The following is a 22,284-nucleotide window of genomic DNA, read 5'->3' as shown; positions in this document are numbered from 1 at the left end:
GCCATGGAACGTGTACGGCACAACACACTTAAGTGATTTTATGGCCCCATTCAAATGTTTTCCAAATCAGCCGAACGTGAACCACCGAAGCTGAGGTTTTTCCTCGGTATCCATAAATTGCTTGCCAAAAACCTCAAGGCGTCTCCTTTGTTCCGGCATGTGAACAACAAGTGAAAAACGTTTATCAGCAACAAGTAGACAGAGTGTTTCCCTGGGAAACTTCCTGATTTTCTTATCTTTAAGCTCCGCCTGTCGACGGTTCTCGATTGGCTTGGCCTTTCGATTGACTGACTGACTGAGTGCGCGATTGAAGGAGTGACTGCCGCAAGCGGTTAAGGCCTTGCATACTTAACTAGGCCACATTAAAGCGAGTCCTTCGAGTCCCGATAAATTATTGAGCGATTCCCAGCCCCTGAGTTGCTGGATTTTAAATTCGAATGCTTAATACGCTTTGGTACTCCATTAGAAGGGCATTAAGCCCTGTGGATGCCCTTTTGGCCCATTCGATAATTGCTTTTCCCACACTCACCCCGATGGAACTCTTTCCTCAGCACCAGCAGATAATGTATTTCAAATTGTTTACCGTATACGCAACGTACAACTTGACAAAAGTTTGTGGCAAATATTTACCTTACTCTCCCTCTCCATCGCTAATGTATAAATAATTGCATGTCACTTGGCGACTGAGCAAACACACACTTCGTTGTTTGCCCCTGCGATTTGGAATCAACTTGCGTCTTTTTGCCAGGCTTTGATTTTGATTTAAGCTGTTTTTTTTTTCACTACACAATTCTGTTGACGGCCTAACACCTCGGCATAAGTGGCTGGGGAGCCGCAGAAGGTCTGTCATTATCATAATGCCAAATGGACAGCCATAGTGCATAATTACCCACCCATCGGGGTCTGAACCAAATCCAAAAAAAACCCAAGGGTTCAATTTGAGTTGACAACAAATAATGCAAATATGTTGGATTGCAAATGTGTTTCTTTATTATTTATGTCACATTATTACTATGCCATCAAAAATGAACCAGAAAAATCAATGTCCAACCAGAGGGCAATCGAGCAAAAAAAAACTGTGTTAACTGATTCGCTGACGGAAAACTGAAAACTCCCGGGCTCAACATTGTTGCAATTGACAGTCGACAGTTTGTTGCCAGTGGCGTCTTAAATAATGAAAGCCATTAAAAAGAATAAACTGATTGTATAAAAAATGCAAACAGCTCCAAACGGCAACTGCCATCCAGAGGCTTTGTGAAATAAAAGTTGGTTACGAGGCTTACGGCCGCAGAGGTTGGGAAATGTGTTGGCCAGAAAGTGGTTGGTGGCTTTCCGCCACTTTGACCATCATTATCGAACGTGATTGGTGACGAGTTGCATTTAATTGAGCCAATATGTGTTATGAATGCCTTCCTTTGGTGGTATAACTAAACATAGTAATCAACAGCTAGTACACGGCTTACTTTGAATAAGTCTGTAATATGGAGTTGCATAATAACTTGCTCCTAACTGAATTAGTTTCATATTCCTAGATAAATGTACATACTTTATTCCTCAATGATTCCCTTCATTTAAATTTGTAGACTTACTGAGGTAATTCAATGAATTTAGGTTCTCCTGCTAAAAGATGAAAGCCCATAAAAGACCACTTCCTTCCGACCTCAAGGTTATCTTGGATTCTTGTTTTGGGCTTAAACGCGAAATCGGAATGTCTGTGGCCAGAAAGTCGCGCCGACAAGTCTGGAAATGCGAGTTTGTCGCCCTCTGCGTGTCTGTTGTTGGCTTTGCGCCCCATAAATCACAAAATAAATTTTGCGCGTGCAAAATATACATACATGAAAACGGAAGAGGGAATGCAATAAAAAGTTTTTGATTTTAGATATTTTATTTGCTTGCGCGCGGGTGAGCAAACTGAATCGCGCCAAGCTCCAAGCGAGACTCCCAAAAGGGAGACGCAGACCGGAAACGGAAGTGCGTAATGCCATACGTGACCAGGGCCCAACGAAAAACGACACTGGTGTCTGTGGTTTGTCCACGGCAAGGTGCAAACAATTTTTATGATTAATTACAGGGCCCCCGAGCCCAGAACATCATGAGCATGGGCACGAACATGAGTCAGTGGGTCTCTGTTCTTTTGTTGGCAAATGAAACAATAGCCGCATTTGCACTAAAAATAAAATCAGGCAGCCATAAAAATGTAATAAAGGAAAAGGTTTTCTTTTGGATTGGCGGAGTGGGGTCATTTGCTTCGTCTGTCAGGCCATGTCGTAAATACTGATTATGGTGTTTAGGCGCCACTTTATGAATCTGTTTTGTGTGTGTGTGTCATATGCACGACTCGTAAAAATATTAAGGTGCAATCAAACCATTTCTGGAGTATCGGAAAACCTTTCTGAGACACCGTCTCATTAATTAATCACTTGTAAGCACTGCCTATTTAAGCTGTAAATACTGATTAACATAAGTGGTATATTATTATTAAGTACTATGCTTGCACTAAAGACACTATTTACCTTTGGGCAGATTCGTGAAGTTGAAGCATGCTGTATCTATCTTTTAGGAGTATTAAAAACCTTTTTTAACTAATCCCTTATGGCCGCTTTGTCTTCCTTTGTGTTGTACTCGCTGGTCAATTTTGGCCAGGAGTTTTAATTAAAACTAATTAAGGCGGCAATGCTTTCAAAGAGCACCTCCACAGAGCCCTGACAACGCCCAGTTAATTAGAAGTCATGCCTAAACTGACGTAATTGTTTGGAGGCGATGCCGGTCCCCAACATCCCCACTATTTCCTCCAAACAACCAGCCACCCTTCAATCCGACCCGCCTCTGGATGCGGAGTGGAGCAAAGGAGCATGGCAGCATGGGAGCATGGCAAATGTGAAAGCAGCTGTTGGCCAAATGTGCGAAAATTACCTGCAAATGGCCGGCGAAAATGACTCGACTAGACCACGGCCATGGCCGTCGTCGCTGATTTGCATAAGAGAGCTGGCGGGCTCAGCTGCAATTCCGCCATCATTTATCCGCCAGTCCGTCATTCAGCCATTCAGGCAATCAGTCATTCAGTCATTCTGTTATTCTGTTAGTAAGTCAGCAAGTCAATCGCATCATTCTCAGGTTCTACTTCTGCCCCGAGGCATCATCTGCATCTGAACTTCATCTGCATCTGTATCCGCTTGACTTTCCTTTGGAGGCGAGTTCTTTCTTCGGCTACCGACTGCAATTTGGATGCCTCGTAACTGTACTCTCCGCAAGATAATGCCGCAATTTCATTATGCAGATCGACTAGCCCACCTCAAGTCGACCCTGCTGGGCTCTACTCCCCCGTCCCCAGCTAAAGCCAATGGCATGCGGTTTAACTGGGCCAGCTGCAGATGCATTAAAGCCATCTCGTCGGCTTCTCAATTACTTGGCTTGATTCGAAAGACCCTTGAGAGAGCCCAGTTGTCAAAGAGGGAGCATATTACATTGTTGCTTTAAAGGAACACCATTTCATCATGTCCCCTTTGAGTAAGCTCCATCAGAGCCCCTTTTGCCGTATTAAACTTCAGATGAGCGGAAAGCAGGAGGCGAAGAATTGCTTTGGAAGGACATTTCGCCGTAGGCTGTTATGAAAAAAAGTTTGGTTTTCCACTTTCCCTGTAATGTGAATTGAGGAAGTGCTTATATTAGGGAAAAACAGCACAAATTAAGAAGGAAAAACAGAGGAACGAAACGCTGTTAGCAACATTAAAACACGACCGATTTAATTAGGACAGAAAAAAAATCGAGCTTAAAAGTAATTAACATTCGTATTTGATATATCCTCTGGTAAAATGGTAAGCCAAATTATAAATATTAAAAAATTGTTTCAAAATTTTGTTTAATCAAGTTTATCGTCCTAACAGAAAAGTTAATAAAGTAAGCAGTACATAGAGGGATCCCCAAATATTCTAAAGAATTTTAGTGTATGAAAAACTTTTTCATTTCGAAAACGTCTACGTTAGGGGCTTCACTTCGGTGTGTTTCCATAAAATGACTGCATGTTCAGTTGGTCTGTCCCTTGGCTCGAAGCTCTCTTTGAGTTTTTTAATTATCCCTGGCAGCGCGAAAACTTTCTCAAGTGTTTTCCCTCTCGCGTCCCCACTTTTCCGGCGGGTTCCGGCAATTAACGCCACGTTTCGAGTGGCGAATGTTTTGTCCTGTTGCCGAAGCTTTGGGTTCGCGGCCTTGGCTCACTTATTAATTTGGCCAATTTAAAGACGGAAGCGCCGGGCGGCAGAAATAAATGAAAATTCATATTTCTCGGCGGCACAAATGCCGAGAGGAGCGCTGGCAGCGCTGGTGGATCTGGTGCCTCTGGTCTTCGGCTTCTTTCCCACAGCCCCGGATGGAAATGAAGATACACGCACCCACAGATGCCGCAACTGCCACCGCAGCAATGGCTTAAGCATCAGACCAATTTATCCGAAGACTTCGCGACGACTTTTCCCACAGTCATCGTCATCGTCATCGCAGCGGAGTGGAGTGGAGTCTGTGGCGCCACAGTGGCTGCCAAAAGTTGTTTGCCACAGAGGAGAGCCATTCGGGACTCGAATGGTTGGGTGCATTAACGAATCGGGACAGTTGGAGTCGGATTTTTTATGGGCGCCTTTAACGCAAATGGACAAAGCCGAATGTTTTTGGGAAAGCTTCATTAATTAATTGAAACAAATCATTCGCCATTAAATCGGCGGCGTAAAGAGATGAAATCGTGTTGGTGAAACCTAATTAGCTGCCTGAAACCTCCAGATGGCTCCATACCTCCAGTCCAAGTCCAATTCCAGACCCATCATCTTCGTCAACTTGAGGCCGATTGTTGTTCATCCGCACGCGTACCGCTCAAATATTCCAGCGTAATTGTTTGGCCCAGCCCGGAGGTCTTCGAGTGACCCAGAAAATATGAGGAATATGGGCGAGTGGATGATGATGATGAGTTTTGAGGCTGTCAGAAGTGGTTCCTTTCTTTTCCAATCTTTCTATTCTGTCCAAATTGCTATGCTGGGCCTAGACAGCTGGCAATTTATTGGACGGCATCGGATTGGATTGGATTTGGCCAAGTGCAAGTTGCAGGCATTAAATTAAAACGTGCCCGGCCAAAACAGAGTCGTGATGATGCCGTGGCAGCTCTTAACCCGCTGACGCCCAGCTAGTTAACCCAAAACGAAGGCCCACTCGCAGTCAACACTCAACAGTCAACACCATCACCATCCATGGGATAAGCAAAAACGAAACCTAAAACAAAAAGTGGCAAGGGGAAAGGAAGCGGATGGCTGGCACTATGGGTGAGGTTCTTTCGCTGCCTTTCCTTGGCCACAAAATGGATTATTATGTTAATTACTGTCACGTCACGTTTCGTGTTCCGTGTCGCTGGTGGAAAAGCTGCCTGCTCTCCCCCCATTTCCCCACCCGATTTTCCCCAGTTAGCCTGCTTTTCCAGCCAAATGCAGTATGACATCTGCCTCAGCTTCTGGGTCTGCAGCTGCATTTAAGCGCCATTCAGCTGCAAATTAGCGAACATACAAATATGAGCGCCAGCTGGGTGCATTTAGTACTCACTTCTCAGTGGGCGTTTTGTGTGGGTGGTTGGGTGTCTGATTTTCCGCCATTTTGGTCTTTGTGCGCAGTAAATTCATATAATTTGCATTGACACGTGCGAAGCGGAAAAGCGCACAGTTTCACGAAAGAAACTCCAAATTGAATTCGAGGGAAAGACCCTCTTGCAGCGTGAAGTGATTAATGTTTGCTAAGTGTGGCAATGAAATCAAGTGGTAACTGGGTAGCTACTGGCTGATTCTTGGTAGTACGGGTAAAAAATCCCCAATGAAAGAATGATTTGTGGTGTGCTATGCTCAACAGTATTATTTATTTGTTTAAATTAACTTAACTTCACTTTATAGCAACACATCATTTATTTTCATTTTCTTAAAAGCCAAGGAAGCAACAATGCCCAATCAAAAACAAAGCCAAATGAGCTTAGGTCAAAGCCAAAATTCCAATATTGTTCTTAGTTGGTTTAAACTTTGGTGTTGGTGTAGATTCCATCACTCCAAGAGCGAAGGAATGCCTTTGGGAACTCTATAATTAGACTTGGATTCGACTGACCAGTCGGCTTCTTAAGATATCGCATAGCTGGGCCTGGAAACTCGAGGGTCTTGTTTCTGGCCGTTAACACTCTGTTCGACATTATTAAATTAGAAGCGTCAACAATGGCCGAGACTAGAAGAAGAACTAGACTTGTTTCTCGAATCTCTGTTTTTGGCAAACATTTCTAGCCCATGGCCAAGAGCCGAAAGCCGGTTTTTGGGTTGGCGGAGCCCCTCGTACGCGAGGTCAAGACTTCTACTCATTCCCATTGACGTGCGCACGTCTCGGCCAAATAATAATGGCCGTAATAATCGTCAAATGAAATAATATAGAGGAATTATGCTAATCGCCCGGTCGCCGGCGACTGACCATAAAAGGTAGCGCGTCCAAAAACAGAGAAGCTTCTTGCGTAATCGCAATGCATTCTGGCCCGGCTGGGATTTAATTAGCCGGTCGACTGGACAGCGAAAACCAGGCTCACAATTGAGCGACGGCCCTCTTACTTTTCGCTGAGAGCGTTATGAAAAATGAAATAATATATTTTAATATTGTCCTTTGGTCCTGCTTTCTGTTTGCCCTGGCCCGAGCATGGTTCATTTAATTTTCATGGCTGTTTCGGCGGTGGCCACCTGCAAATGACACTTGCTTTGATATGTAATTAGAATTTATGAAAGTGTCAACTTGGAAAAACTTTGCCGGACACCAGCCGAAACACGCCTTCCCAATCCCAACACGCCCCTACTCGCCCCTCAGATGACAGATGCTCCAACCATCATTATTCAGACAAGGGCCAGCTTGACAGGCGGTCCAGTAAAAGTGGCCAAAAGTGTCCACGAGTTTTCAGCTGAAAAGGGAAAACAGTCGGGGCGAAATGTTGTGGGTGTTGTTGGCCAAGTGTGACGGACGAAGGCGCGGAACTGGGCCGCCAAAGGGGAATTAAAAACCAAGGTAACGCCGGCCAGAGGTCGTAATGCCTTACGTAAAATGGCGACAAGCCGATACTGCAGCAGCGTAGCGGATTTACTACCATATACCATTTACTAATTGCAATTGCCAAAGAGCAGTAGTCTATTGGCCCTGCGTAAGCGGCTTAAAGGCCAGTGTTGACAAATTGTGCGAAATATCTGCACCCACTGGCATTTATTCATTTTAATGAGGCCCACGTAGTAGTACTAAAAGTCGAGTGCCGAATATGAAACTATTATTTATTTGTGTATTTTACGCTTTTTTTATATTTGATTTTTTGATGTGACTTGCGTGTTTTAATGACGTCGCTTGCGTGCTCAAGAAAGTGTTGAAAGTTTCCTTTCTTGTATGGCTGCTACGATTTGTACTGCTGGCAGTTTAATAAGCGGAAACATTGGGCCAACACATCAGCCCCTACCAAATAAATGAAAGAAAAACAAGTCGGTGGGAGGTTGACAATGAACCGCCCGAAAACGCAGTGTGTGTGGGGAAACCCAATTATGACACGACAATAAAAAAGTTTTGTTTTTATTATTGTTTATACACACACTCCGCTTTTATTTTCATTGGTAATTACGGCATGAAGTTCGCTTACTTTTCCAACTCTTGACGACGCTGGCGCTTTTAGCCATTCAGGCGAAAGCCTTTCTAATGCACTGCTCATAGCCACGATTGCAACATAGTTAAAAGTAATTGCTCCTCTCCCAATAAAATGGGCTTTTTCTTCTTGTTCTAATTGCCCAGCTGGCCGGGCAAATGCCTTTTCTTTATGCTCAGCAATTAAGAGCACTTGGAGTGCTCTCAATGAGATATAAAGTCAGAATGGCCAACTTGAAGGCTCTCAAATGATTAGGATGGTTAGTTTCTTTTTGGATGATCGCTGTGGCGCCAGCTACTTTCACTTTGCACACAGAGATTAGGTACATTTAGAAGTAAGCTTAATCTAAATATTAACTATTAACCAATAAGAAAGTGCAGCACAACGCTTGATGGCAACATTGTTTCTAAATACCTACAATTGTATTCTCATATTTTAGCTTCACTGTTATAATACTTGGGTCTAAAAATAGTGTCTTTAAACACTGTTTTTACACAGCACTTAGCCACTGCACTCTATCAGTCTTCTAATTGAGAGTGCTCCACACTATTTGGCCACAGACAAGCCGAACTTTTATTCAGCCAGCTATTTTGCCACTGTCCGCACAAATCACAAAACGCACTTAGCGCAGATTGTGAAAGTTGGAAAAGTTGCTGCCACAGGCAGCCCTAGAAAAAAGTCACAGACCCATCTTCCAGTTCGCATTTTCCGCCCGGGGGAAACCCCAGTGGAAGGGGCCGCTGGGTTCTTGCAGCCGGATTGCCGGATCCTGATTACCAGCTCACGCACTCGCCACTGCCACACGCTGGGGCAGATATAAAAATAAGAAGAAAATGCAAAAACTTGCAGCGCCAAACGAGTTTTGCTTATAGGCAAAGTTAAGTGTAACGTACCGCAAAGCAACGGCACAAGAAACGTGAGAAACCGGAGGTACACCGGCTCAAATTATACAACAATTAAACCGAACTCGAAATGCTCTTTATAATTTATAGTTTTCTATTATTTTTTTTAATACCTCACTTATATGCAAATCATCACTAATTATTCATGCTACATATGTAAAGCAAATGCTTTAATGAATTCTTATAAATCCAACTTAATTAGAATCTGCAAATTTAGCTTTCAAATTAATATTTGTTTCGAGATTGTTTCATTCTATATACATATATATTTTGGCGGAATTTAATAAATTCAGGCATTAATATTCAGTGATTTAAATGAGTAACATTGCAGGCATTCTTTCTGCAACTCTGAATAATTTTCCACTGCGATTAAAGCGTTTTCCAACCCAGACTTGGTAAGTGTATCAAAATGGCATAATTATGGCCGAGCACTGGGTTCGTTTGCGAAAGCAGCTTGGGAAAACGGAAAAATGGAAAATAAACCGAGGGCAGTGGGTTAAGTTAAACTTTTGGCTGGCCCACTGCGTGCGTGGCGCCCCCTGGCGGCTCCCGTTTCGCATTTCGGTCACAATTGAAGTTTGGCTTAGCCATTTTTATATGTATGTATATGTATATATAGTATGTTTATGGCTGCGATATACATTTTATTTTTATTTGGCCAACTCTCGAGATCGCAAAACCGGTTGCCGCTTGGTGGGTGTACTTCAGTATTTATTGTTACTGCTGCTCTGACTTTTGTCTCTGCAACACAGCGGTCTCGATTATGCAACACTTCGTGTCGCCGCTCCAAACTCAGAAAGTTGTGCAAGCCACGGCAGTTGGTCTTGTATTTGCTGATTGTGCCTCAGTTGCAGCTTCAGTTTCAGTACTTTTGTGCCTTGTAGTTTGGGCCGACTCCCGTCTGTCACAGCGAAAAGCCCCACCAAAGACCAGAAAGGCAAGGCCCAAGCCAAATCCGAGTGCCAATCTGGCCGCTCTAATCAGCAAGCAAATTTGCTGACATGTCGAGCAAAACGGCCGAAAAAGTCGCCCAAAAGGCGAAAGCCCAAGTATCGGACACAAATGTGGCAAATAAGCCGCTTTGCAAACGGTTATGGCCAACTTGTGTGATTCTGAGCGGAATTGGGGATCAGAAGAGGACGACTTGTACGACCGCAGCGGACCGAAGCAATTCTGATTGTCATTGCACTGCTCAATCAATGCGTTTTTAACTTTTGTTTGTGTGTGATAGAATTCTATTAATTTATGTCATCCTATTACCAACGCACAGTACATACTTTTTGAGCTTACCAAACGGTAACGGTAGCTGCTCATTTTAGCCTTGTCACGTTTGTGGCAAGTTTCATGTTCGGCCCGTCTATTGACAATCGCATTATGTCTGCTTCTGACTTCCGTTTCAAGGCGACACACTTCTTTCTGTGTCTCTGGCTAGAACAAAGCACGGAAAAGCTTCTTTGCATGCGCCAACTCGAGCCGAGATTATTGTGGTGCACACGGGTACTCACGCAGGCGTGTAATAAACTTTGGATCCCCCGGCTCTTAGCTGTAAAATATAATCTGGTTGCACTTTTGACTAGGCTAATGCTCCTTATAAGTGGAGTCACTTCCGCTGTCGGCTGGTTTGACTTCGTTGCTCAGCCAGGGGGGTGGGGAGTGTCTTCAGCGGGAGACCCTTGCCGTGTGCCCCTCCCCGCCGGAATCACCTTTTGTGGCACCTGCTTCCAGCTTTATCTGCTCGCTCCCGGCCTGTTGCCATTGGTTGCCCCATTTCCTACGGACGACTGCATTAGAAGCCAAGCGGTTGAACAACAATAACCAGCAGACGAAACCGTTGCCTTCGTGTTGTTTGACTTTTGGACTTGGCCTTAAAAATATTCAACAGCCAACTTGTTGCGCAACAGACGCAAAAGTTGCAAACAGTGGAAAGATACACTTGAAATTAAGCCTAAATAGCGAGGCAACTGCGAGTAAATAATACAATTTTGGAACAATTGAGTATACAGTCACTGAACAAACAATGGGAAAACAAGAATGAAAGGAGGATATAAATAGGAATTAAGAACAATATTTTTAAAACCCATTATTTGCCCAGATACACAATTTGCAAACAAGAGAGCAATTCCACTGAAATAATATATTAAAATCCAAATTCGTTTTTATGGCTTGGTAAACTTTACAAGTAATTTTCTGGTATCATTTTTTATAAGCTTGGCTAGTCGTTTATTTAAATTAGTTATAACATTTTTAAAATATTTTTTGATAAGAAAATTGCGTGCAATAGACCTTTACAAATGCCATTAGCCACCCAGAAAAAGTTTCTACTTTGCATATACTACCAACTAATTAACAAAAGTCGAAATGAGACGACCCGTGCAATTAACCACGTGAATTATATATGCACCTTGTAAACGTTTTTTCGCTCTATTTAACAAACTTTCGGAAGAGTAAAGAACATATCTCGAGTGCTTTCATTTCGTTTTAGAGCCCGCAATTTGTGGCTATAAATTTGACCCATATTTAAGCCAAGAGAGATAATTTCTCCTAGTGTAAAAAAAGAGTTTACGCACTGAGGAAGGAGAAAATCTTCGCCGACTGCAACGAGTGTTGTTCGTTTGTTGTGGTTGTTACCGGTTGTTATTCTTGCGCGTTTTGTTGTCAGTCTGGCCAAAATGGCCAGCACGAGCACATAGTATGAGCCAAGAAAAGCAGCTGTTGCTGCTTTTGGCCCGATTTGCCGGCTGCCTGTTGCACTTGTTTTGGCCCGCTTGTTCTCGTTCTCTGCTGCTGGTTTGGAATCGGTTTTTGGTCGGTTCTGGTTGGATGCGTTCCAGTGGTTTGAGCCTTGTTTTTGTTGCTTATTTGAATGCAAATATTTCGTTTACTCTGTTGACACATTTACCAGAATATTCTTTATGGCAAAGTATAGCGGAAACTTGACAAAAGTTTGATTTACGACGGTCAACTGGTGGTGGTGCGCAATAAAATGAAACAGCTTTTGCAAATAAGCCAATATGGCATAACCAACAATGGGTTTGCAATGAGATATAAAGCATGTTTTTCCGAAAATTCTCCTTTTGTGAGCCAATACTAGTCGTATTCTGCTCAAGAAAGAAAAAGCAATTGTGAGTTGAATGAACTGACCGCAAAACAACAAAATAATAAGCCGAAGCTACACACAAAACAAGAATAAACTGGCCGCAAAGTTCACAGTTGGCCAAAAAAAAAAAAAAAACTGGCTCACATAAAAGGTGGCAAAAGCCGAGTTGAGAACCTTAAAGCCATGATTGCGACTTGATCTGCCTGGGAAAATACTGGGGGCATTTTGCACTTGATGTCATCAGTTAGCGCCTCGTTGTCCCATTCATTGATTTCCGAACCAATTGAGATTCATATTCAGATTGCAAATTATTTTGGGCTCGAATGAATATGGATATGGAATCAAAGGAGGCACCTGTTGGCCTGTTTTTCAATACCCCCAGGTCGGAAATGAGCCAATGTGAAGCCACTATAAATTGGTTCACTAACAGTCGTTATTGCTGCTGGCCAGCCTTTGTTGGTTTGTTGGTTTGCTTTTAATTATTATTTCTGGCTGACGCTGAAATATGCAAACAAGATATTTGCCTCTCATTTTTTGGTTCGGCAATCTCTTTGCAAAACTTTTTAATTACATAGTTTCGACTGCGGTGGGCGTAAGAATGGGCGTGGCTGGAAGTTATAGCCGCACTCTACATATTCATGTACAGCCACAAAAGAAGCGAGGAAACTAGGGAGTTTGCCCATGGGGATCGCATGGCTATAAAGTTACAGAACATGCAAAAATATGACGGTGGAATTATTTTTCCTCCTCCAGTGGAATACGAATTTTCAGCTAAATAAAAACAATGCTGAGGGATGTAAAAGTATTCGTATATCATCTCGCCTTTCCAGGCAAAAATTCCTAATAAGCTTACAGGCGCCAGGAAGTGTATCAGAAAATAAGAAAAGCGGAAAAGCCACATGTTTATTTTACTTTCGGTACGTGCCAAATGAAAATAAAACCCGAGCGCAGCAAATTTAATAAATATGAAATGAGTTTGTCATACACACAGCCACACGAGCTGGCGAACCCTTGCCCCAATTACAAGGATGCCAGGACTCCGTCGCCTGCAAACATTCGATAACGTGCCGCAACGCCGAAAATACCTTTAAGCCAGACCCAAAGGCACTGGCGGTCGGGGCAAGGACCTTCTTTAGCAAATAAACACGCACTTACCGGCTCACAGGACTTTTATGGCTCCTCCATTGCTAGCCAGCTAGCTAGCCGCACACAGGCTGGTCGTGAATAACGTGTGACAAAATAAATGCCACTAAAATAAGGGATCACAAGTCGCACGGCGTATCCTTGAGGCATTCAACAAATGCCAAACAAATCGAATGTCCGGATAGAAAGGGAAGCAGAGAGAGAGAGAGCTGAAATATGTGATTATACGCGCATAAAACAGCCGCAGGACTTCGGGTCCTTGGCCTGTCAGGGCGAATCCTGTCCCTAGTTTTGGGCCCAGCAGCGGAACTTGTTGAATAAATAGGGAAATGAACGACAGACTGTCACACAATCTGCTGATTGCTACACAGGAATTCCTGTTGCCCGCATTCCTGCCTCCTGCCTCCTTTTTTCGAGGCGCTACAAGTGGAGCTCGTTGAAGGTCCTGGCTCGCTAATAGCATTTCGGGGAGTCCTGCCAGGTACACCGTGAAACGACGAAATAGTTGCCTAATGAATAAGATGATGACCAGAGCAGCGGAGGGGCCTTAATTGGCGGGCGACGGGAAAGTTAGGCGTGAAAGAGTATAATTATTTTATAAATAAAAAGAACGTGGATGCAACAAAGCTGTTTTTAAAAACAGGTACTCACTGTTTTTATTTTAGACGGGAAATAAGTTGGCATCAAAGGAAAGTTTTAGCCTCTAAAAAAATTTGTTTGTGAAAAGAAGTGTGATAATGAAAGTTGGCAACTTTTAAACAAGGTACGTAAAGTGTGTGCTAAAAGTGCATAGTTTTCATTTTAGTTGCAACCAAATGTATTCATGAAAGCAAAGAGTTTGTATCCTTTTTTCCCCATTTAATAGCTTACAATTCTATCAAATGACGTTTGAGGTCTTGCTGATTTAGGTATGGTAAATTAATGATGGCCAATGTTGGGCATAGGAGTTCCCTTCTATTGCTTTGTTAGCTAACTTTTGGGGCGTTTTCCCAAGTGAACATCCACAGTTCACACAGCAGAGTGAACAAAACATTGGCAAACTCCATAAGGAAGGAGCTCTGGAATCTATACCATGAGAATGACAAGTGCATAATTTATGCGAACAATAGTGGCCACTGTTTGGCATCTGAATTCACACGGCGGGGCAGACAAAATTGTTACACAAACCAAAAGGCAGTTGGGCATTTTTGCCCCACCTGTCTGTTTGCACAAGCTAATGGGCACATTCATTTTATTTCTCAGAATAAGGAGAGGAAAAACAAATATTTTCTTATGTTATTTGCCTCTGAGAATTGTGTGATGCCGGGCAGTAGTGATGTGGGGCAGAAACTTAAAAAAATTATATTCCACCGATAAATAAGATCGTTTAGGCATTGTGTGTCTGGAAAAGTTTGCCTCGAAACTTTTTCCACTCAAACAAGAGTGGGAGATTTTCGTATTTGCCTTCAATTGGTGAATAAATTCGGAGAGCAGCTCGAAACACGTGATGTATACGCCACGTTGTCAGGATGTATTTCTGCTGCTCGCATTATTTGTCTTAGACGCTAGCTACTTTATAATACGGCTTTAGTATACTTGCATCAGTTTGTTGTACTTTCACTTTACGTGTTTTGAGGGGCATCTAGAACAACCTTGCCATTCAACCGACCAACAGCCCACCCCAGTCACCCCCTTCCTCAATGCATCAATGCAACAGCCTCGCTCCATCAGTGTTAACCCTCAAAAGGCCGCAGGCTGACATTGTCCTTGGTGGCTCGTCTTTTGTTTCCTCTCGCTGGGGAATCGCAAGCAGCGAGTGAGCAATAGCGAGTGTACTTACTTTTAAAGTTATATAAGTTTTGTAAATATAAGTAAAGACAAACTACACCCTGGGATAAATAAATAAACTGATTACGAAGTAACTGCCGTTGGGATTAAGATACCTATTACTGTACACATTCAATCAGTTCTTCAAAATTATATTCAAAGATTAGTCACATAGAATTCCATTTATCTGGACTGTTCTGATTGTCCTCGTGAACCCCTTTTTCATTTTGTCCAAATCTCGGGAAAAGCCAAACTGAACAAAGGATAGTGTATTGCACAATGAAGTGTGCAGTCGGTCGATGGCACTCTTACGAGTTCGGTGGCTTTTTGTTCTCGATATGTATCACGTATCACGCCTTTGGTCCTTTTGGCTTTGCCCACCACAATGCATTTGCATCCCGAGTGCAACGGTCTGGAGCGTAACAAAAACTTGTCCCGCAAGTCGAATCAACAAAAGACGCAAAACTTTGTCCAAGTCCTCGAATCCTTCGAAGAAGACAAGTTGCTAACGCAATTGGTTTGGCCAATTCACCTCCCCGAAAGCGCCAACGGCGTAGAAATGTTGTGCAATTTGTCAGTCGTAAGGCGATCAAGTATTGAAAAACAGAGGCAGGTTGGGGGAACTGGCTGCATCCTGATTGTTTAGATTGTTATCCGTATCCTGTTTCCAAATATGATTAGACCACAAAATTGCCTTTATTGACATTCGTTTGTTGTCCTGGATGTAGTACTTGAGTTGCGTAAACAGACGCCTTAAGGTCTCGCCAGTATAAATCACAGTCTTTGCTCTGCTCAACTCTTTCGCAGCATCCTTCAAAGGGAGCAGCTTCCCAAGTCTTAGGGCACTTTAAGTCGAGTTCAAGACTAAAAGCGGCTTTCGTTATGCCAGTCTGGGTCTGGCAAAATATTCAGATTATCAACAAAGTGCTACGAATAATTTGCTAGCCAAGGCATGTATACGCTTACGCAATAGCGGAGAACTGTGGCCGTGGAACCATATCCTTTTGGGCGAGAGTGAATAATAAACAGTGGCCAAAAACAATGCCTGGCAATATAAATAAAATAATCAAGCCAAATGGCCCGAGAGGCGGACAATCAAAAATATATGTGCATTCACACAAAGGGCTCAACACAATTTGCATGGCTGGATTTTCGCCATACAAGGGAGACAAGGGAGAAAAGGTGTTGGAAGGACGTGCTCCTGCGGTGAAGGAAGCCAGCTGTCACAACAATGCCGAGAGCCAATGTAAAATCCGGGCATGGGCAGCGTGGGTTTTATGATTTATGGCAAGAGTGCTCTTTTGTGGCAACTTGGCTGAAAAAAGTGCGTTTCCTGGCCAACCAACCACAAGCACATCTAATATTTGTCCGAAGCCCGACTTGTGACTCTACAAACAATCCTGTGTCCGCAGCAGCTAAGCTGATTTTTCCGGAAATAGGTGTAACTGCAATTGATGTTGAAGCACTGCAGCTGAGGCTGGGAAAGTTATTCGATTTAATTTCTGCCAACTATTTAAACGCTCCACACCCACTCGACAAACATTCGGGACATTTCACGGTCGCCCAGTTTCATCGCAATATTTTCATTATACACTTTTGACAATGCCTTTGACGATGTTTCCTGCCATCAGCCCGCAGCGCCGGGTTTTGACATAATTTAATTCGTTTTTATTAAATTTATGTAAATTCTGCTCGTCTGCTTGCAGGACTCCCAATCCCTTGGCCTGGACTAACCGAAAGTAAATTGAAATTGTAAGTAGCCGAGAGCATTTTGCACATTTCCCGATTAATCCGCTGAAAACTGTAAATTATGCTGTCAGCATCAGGGTCGGAAATGGGTTTGGTTGGAAGGAAACCGGGAATAAGCCACAGGCTGGCAGGCAAGTCAGAGTTCAGCCATGTTTAACGATTTTGCACTTGGCCAACGGGCCGTATGATTGATATTCGAAATGGTGGCGCTGCGGTTTGGTTTACGGTTAAATTAATGCGCCGCCAAGGTGTTAAATTGTCCGTAACCGCGCCCACGGCACAGAACACCCCAACGCAGCCAAAAAAGTGAAAAACAATTACTGCTGTGTATCCTGAGAACACAAAAGCTGGTCCTGTTCCTGTGGACATTGTGGAAAAATGTCATTAGATTAATGCATTGTTCTACACTCTACTGTCCTTTGTGGCTCCCCGCAAAGATTGAGCAATGTCTCTGTCATAATACGACAGATGGACACTAAACAATGCAATTTTCGACAAGGGCATTGTTTCCCTGTGCAACTGATAATTGCCAAGGATTGATGCATCAAAGTGACCAATTGAGGGCCGGAAAATCTGACAAATCTGGGCATTTTCAATGAGCATTGAAGAATGCCCGAATAACGGAGTAAAACCGAACTTTTGTACTCTTATTGTACTGAGGGCTGTTGGGCCAATATTTATTTTATTAGTTTAGGTGAAGTTTCAAAAGTGTTACACAGTCTCTTAATTTGCTCTCTTGCAAAATGTTCAATTTTCCCAAGCTATGCAGCTCCTGCTATCCAGTAAATGCAATTTACTTCCCTCGCCCGTTTTGATCACTCATACGACATGTGGAACGCGGCGAGCAGCGCAGAACGAATAATTTACTTATGTAGCGCAGTGCAAAGCTGTTACGTTTTTGGGGCTGGGACTTTTGACCTTGCCACGTGGCAAACGATGGTTTCAGTTTGGTTAGCAAAACGTGGGGTAGAAGTACAGAGAGATGTGGAAATGGTTTGAATTATGCAAGCTGAGCAGCTAGCAATCGTTCTATTTTCGTATTCGAGTTGTAGCATGTGGCTAAAATTGAATTAGTGCGCAGGAAGTGTTCAATCCAAGGACCAATTTATGCGCCACATGTTGCAGCTGGCCGAAGTTCCCATTCGTCCTCGCTGAAATGGTAAAAGTTTAAATTTTTCATTGGGTGCCGGATAAAAACGAGAGTCTTACACAAAGTTTCCTTTGCCCGGAGTGAAAATGACACGGGGCTGTGCCAACTCATTTGGTGTCTGGTGGCGCAAAACTCTCGCCATCCGTTTCCGACAATCGTGGGAAATAAATTTTTAAGTCTGCCTGCGAGGGGGATGTCCGCGGGAAAACACAAAGCACCCTCGCTGTTTCATGTAACAGCCATCGAAAGTTTAGACAGCGTAGGTTTCAGCACTGCAATTGTAACTATAAAATATTGAATAGGGATGGTACATATGATAGCCATCGTGATAAGGCACTTGCTCAATTAAGTTCTTTAAATACTTATTATTGATAATGATAATATTTGAAATTTGCCTTGGGTGAAGTCTAAGAAAACAATGCCTGTCCTAACAGGTTTTATGAAGTTTATGTACCTTCTAAGGAGCATCTGCTAGTCGAACTTCTGCTCCTCACATTCGGACTTGTTGAATCCACTTCAGAGCCCGGCTGAGAGTGTAAAAACAGCAGAGGCAGTCGCATTTACGGCCCAGCTGAAGGTAAACGTGCGAAGGACACTCGAGATGAGGAGGCATCTCCTGGCCAGGAGGAAAGGACGAGGGCCAGGGCTCTGAATAGAAGCTGCATGGAAGCCCTGACAAAATGTAACAGATTGGCCGCAGTGCCCACATTCAAGGCGGGGCACAAGGCTGAAACCTAGCCAGAGACCAAAGAACCATAGAAAATGTCGGGAGCCACGTAGAGCTGCATATTTAATCCTGTTGATTTTTATTTGTTTCCGTGTTGGCCCGTGCTCGACTATTTTTCATGGCTCTTTATCTGCCTAACGATTTTGCATGCTGCAGTGTGGCCCATCACCACCTCCTTCCGCTGACCTTGCACGTGTCCTTGAAGGCGAATCCCCAGGTAGATGACATAATTTCCCTTTCCTTCCAAGGAGCATTTATTTTCGTCTGCAACTCACCGATGACATTTTGAATATGCATATGCAGGACTATATTGTCATGACAACTCTCGTATCCTTTGAAAACTAGACAAAACAGATGAAAATTAAAATTGAGATGTAGAGGAAGCTCGCGGAAGCAGAGTAAATGGCTCGCCAAGGTGAACGCAAAAACATACGTTGCCATTTTGGCCAAGTTCCCAAGCTCAGTCAACGCGGCAGTTAATGAGAATTTATTTAACTGACACACAGAATAAATGGGATTAGCTGAGATCTCACCAAAGCTGGACTTCTCAAGGTTTGCTCAAAAGCAATTGCATCCAAATAGAGTCGCACAACTTTTATTTCCATTTCAATGCGGGTTGGTTGTATAAATCAACGATTCATCCCGAAACTTAAATTCAAATGCCAGCTCATTAAAAGCCACGTTCGGCCAACTAACAGCGGAAGTTTATGTGGCCAACAAGCTAATAAAATTAGAGTAGATATAAACATGCGAAAACGTGTAAGTCTCAGCGGGGCAAACACGTCGCCAATTACAGCGCGTGCCTTCAATCAATCAATCAATCAAGGCATCGGTCAGTTTTTGGTGGCACGATCGATTTTGACTGATTCACTTGCCACCCGGAGTGCGTTGTGAAAGTTACCAGCCTGCGTGAGGCGAACTGTAAGAGGTCCAAGCTAATAGCAGTTGGCTTTAATGAGCTGTCAAATATGACGGCGGTTACGAAATCTGAATTAGACTTTGGTGAGTTGCGATTCGAATGGAAAATTTAGTATTCGTCGGCAATGGAATTCGGATCAAAAATGAACTTTCAAGATATGAAGCAAATACACGGCACTTATCTATATGAAGTTCAATGCTGGTTTCCTTAGACATTGGGAAAATGCATTACCCCTATTCATACCTTTTTGTTTTTGAAATATTAGAAAACCCACACTTGAGCAATCAACCACGAAGGTAATTTGAAGTCCTCTTATCCCAGCTTCCGTTTGCCTCTCAGGATATTAAGTCGCTCGGTATAGAAATCAGCTGAAAAGTAAAGTAAAACTAATCCCCAGTTGAGTAAAATATTGGCATTAAGTTGGCTTGGCTGAGAAGCTCTTGGCCTCGCCAAAAGCGCAGTGAGCCGGAATCCGCTTTCTCGGCCACGTTTAGTTCGAGGGGATCTGGCTTATTAAGTTGGCCATCTAACCGCAATCAGGAGATCGAAGGAAATGCCACTTCGGAGGAAACGAGGATGAGCCAACTGCCCACGTTGACAGCGGAAGGCATCCAAGGTCATTATCCTCCTCGCCGACTGCCTCATCATCATCAAGTTAATCAAAATGCCATTGGCCATTGGCCATTGGCATGGCTTGGCCAAAACTGTGCGCCGTAGAGAAAAAATTAGCTTGAAAATTGTTATAGCATTTTGTGGTTCCTCTCACCGCAGAATCAAATCGGCTTAAAAACACGCTGAAGAATTCCCTTTCATCTCGACGCGTCTTCATGCTTTTTCTTTCATTACTCTGCACTTGTTTTCATTTATTTCTGTTTTTATTTTTTGCGTTATTTTTTGTCCGAATAGCTGGCTCGGCTCACTCACTGGAATTCTAAAGTTACTTGACCGCAACAAAGCGTTAAATTGTGCCGAGTTGTTTTCACCACTTATTTATATCAAATTTGTTCTTAATCAGCTGAAAGCGTAGCCAACTTTGCCCGCTCCATGACGAGCGGTTTATTTTAGAGCTACAATTGAGTTCACAGCCACCTCCGAGGCTGAATATCTTAAGTTAAGTTGAGGGGGAAACGCATAAAAGGATTTCATTGAAAGAGGTGGAATGCGAAAAGTGTTTAGTCACCTGAATTAGGTGCCCCCGGGAAATGACTAAATCAGCGGGCCATTATCCTTTAGAATGTTACGTTGTAGATTCCACACATTTTAATTTTTAAAAAGGGTTCTTATATTTTGTGTTTTCATCTCTCTATGATGCAAAGCATCTAGCTTGTAATTCTGATTAAAATTGAATTGTCAATCGACAATCCGGCTTAAAATGCCGGACGCATTATCCCCGCCGCTGATATCCTGGCACCATAAGGAGCAGATTGTTGAGCACCATTCGGCTGGCATAATAATAACAGGACGAACAAAAACCCGATCCCTGCCACATCGCAGGATACGTGCGTGGCATTCCACTCGAGCCTCTGTCTTGTCCACCTGATTCCCAGGATGCGGTATTACGTGCCGGACCGTCTCAATTGCGCTCCTTCGCCACGCCCATAATCCTTTCGCGCCCCAAAGTAGACTACGTAAATTAAGCAATGCCCAGTGCTCAAGTATCACTTGCCGTGAACATCTCGTTGGTTTGTGGTCAGAAAAAAAGCCCAAGGAGCTGCAGAAGGTAAAGGAAAGGTAGAAGGAGACAAAAACTAGGTCAACCGAGCGTTTTTCCCTTCCATTAGGATGTCCCAGTAGGAGCTTGACAAATTTAAAGCACTAAGCTTTTATGGAGCAATTAAGCCCGGTTAATAAAATCAACCTTTTGCTGACGACCAAACAGAAAAACAGAAAGAGAGAGAGCTAAATGGATATTCGTTCCTGGCAATTAGCCTTGAGTATCCTGCATAATGTATGTGCCCGATGAACTGCCAAGGGGTCTAATAGGCATAGACAATGAGGTTGATACACGAGGGCCAGGCAGGTCTGAACTGAAATGTGTGGGCTGGAGCTGGAGAAAGAACAATCAATACACTTTTTAACAAACAAAGGGATAACTCATGCACGAGTATGGATAATCTCAATAAATATGTTCAATTAGAGATATATTGCATCCTTTGGCACTATGATGCTACTTTTATGCTTGGAATTTCTATTTTGCAGTGTTGTTGTAAACTCTTGCTTGAGGAAATTCACTTTTTGCAGCCTAGTGTAGTGTCTCAAAGGCCTGCGCCTAATTGGGAATAAATATTTTATTGGGGAACCATAACAATACAGCTACACCAGAGATGCGAAAGGAATACATATTTACGTGAGCTAACTCCCAATCGCTAGAAGAAGTATGAATTTGCTGGCAATCGCAATGGCTATGTGAAACCCCTCCAGATCGGAGAAACAGAGAGAGAGTGATGGCCTAGACCCACATAGTACGCAGACATCAAAAGTCAATCAATGTAATGTCAAAGCTACGTGGCTATCTGCCCAGCTTGGAGTCGCATATATAAACCAAAGGAGGGGGCGTGAAAGGACCCGACCCGACCCGGAGGACTGGGAAATGGGCAAGGGAGTGGAAGAAGCCCAGGGTGGTGGTGGTGCACAGCTTGACAGGAATATATTACACTCGCCGCCCAGTTGGATGCCTTGGCAGCACCTGGCCACGCCCACCCAGAAAATGGTTGCAACTTTACAGCTTTAAGCCAACTTGCCCAGCCCAGACCACGCTGCAGATAAATGTATCTACGTGCCTGCATGTGGGGATCTGGATGCCATTGTTTGGCACAAAAGGCTCCAAAACAATCGGTGGAAAGTAAGCGCAAATAACACAGCAATGAATAGGAAAAGTGCACTCACGAAGTCCCGTTTTCTGCTGAAATTTGGATTGTTAAATGGATTTTTTCAATTAGTTTACCGGTGCGGCTGAAGGTTTGGAAGGTAGTAAGATTTCAATTAAGAAGATACTTTCCCAAAGTGCTTGAAAGTGCATCTCGCACTCACAAATTGAATATCCCTTATGAGTAACCTAACAAACAACCAGCAACCATTGTCTAAACACTGCATGAATAACAATAAATCTTAAATTAAATATACCC

The 22,284-nt window shown here is 43.3% G+C and overlaps 1 protein-coding gene across 2 annotated transcripts in view; it reads left to right on the top strand.

Moving 5' to 3' along the window:
• The window catches only part of LOC117140544, a 42,418-nt gene that overhangs the window by 13,116 nt on the left and 7,018 nt on the right, over nucleotides 1–22,284 (top strand). For both annotated transcript variants that reach the window (XM_033303539.1, XM_033303546.1), the window contains exon 3: nucleotides 16,321–16,366. The gene's annotated coding sequence lies outside the window, so the exon portion shown is untranslated. The remainder of the gene's footprint in view (nucleotides 1–16,320; nucleotides 16,367–22,284) is intronic.

Source organism: Drosophila mauritiana, chromosome 2L (assembly GCF_004382145.1).
Source record: "Drosophila mauritiana strain mau12 chromosome 2L, ASM438214v1, whole genome shotgun sequence".
In the NCBI taxonomy this organism is placed as follows: Eukaryota; Metazoa; Arthropoda; class Insecta; order Diptera; family Drosophilidae; genus Drosophila; species Drosophila mauritiana.
The sequence above is the reverse complement of the archived record's forward strand: the minus strand, read 5'-3'. Positions and strand labels throughout refer to the sequence as shown.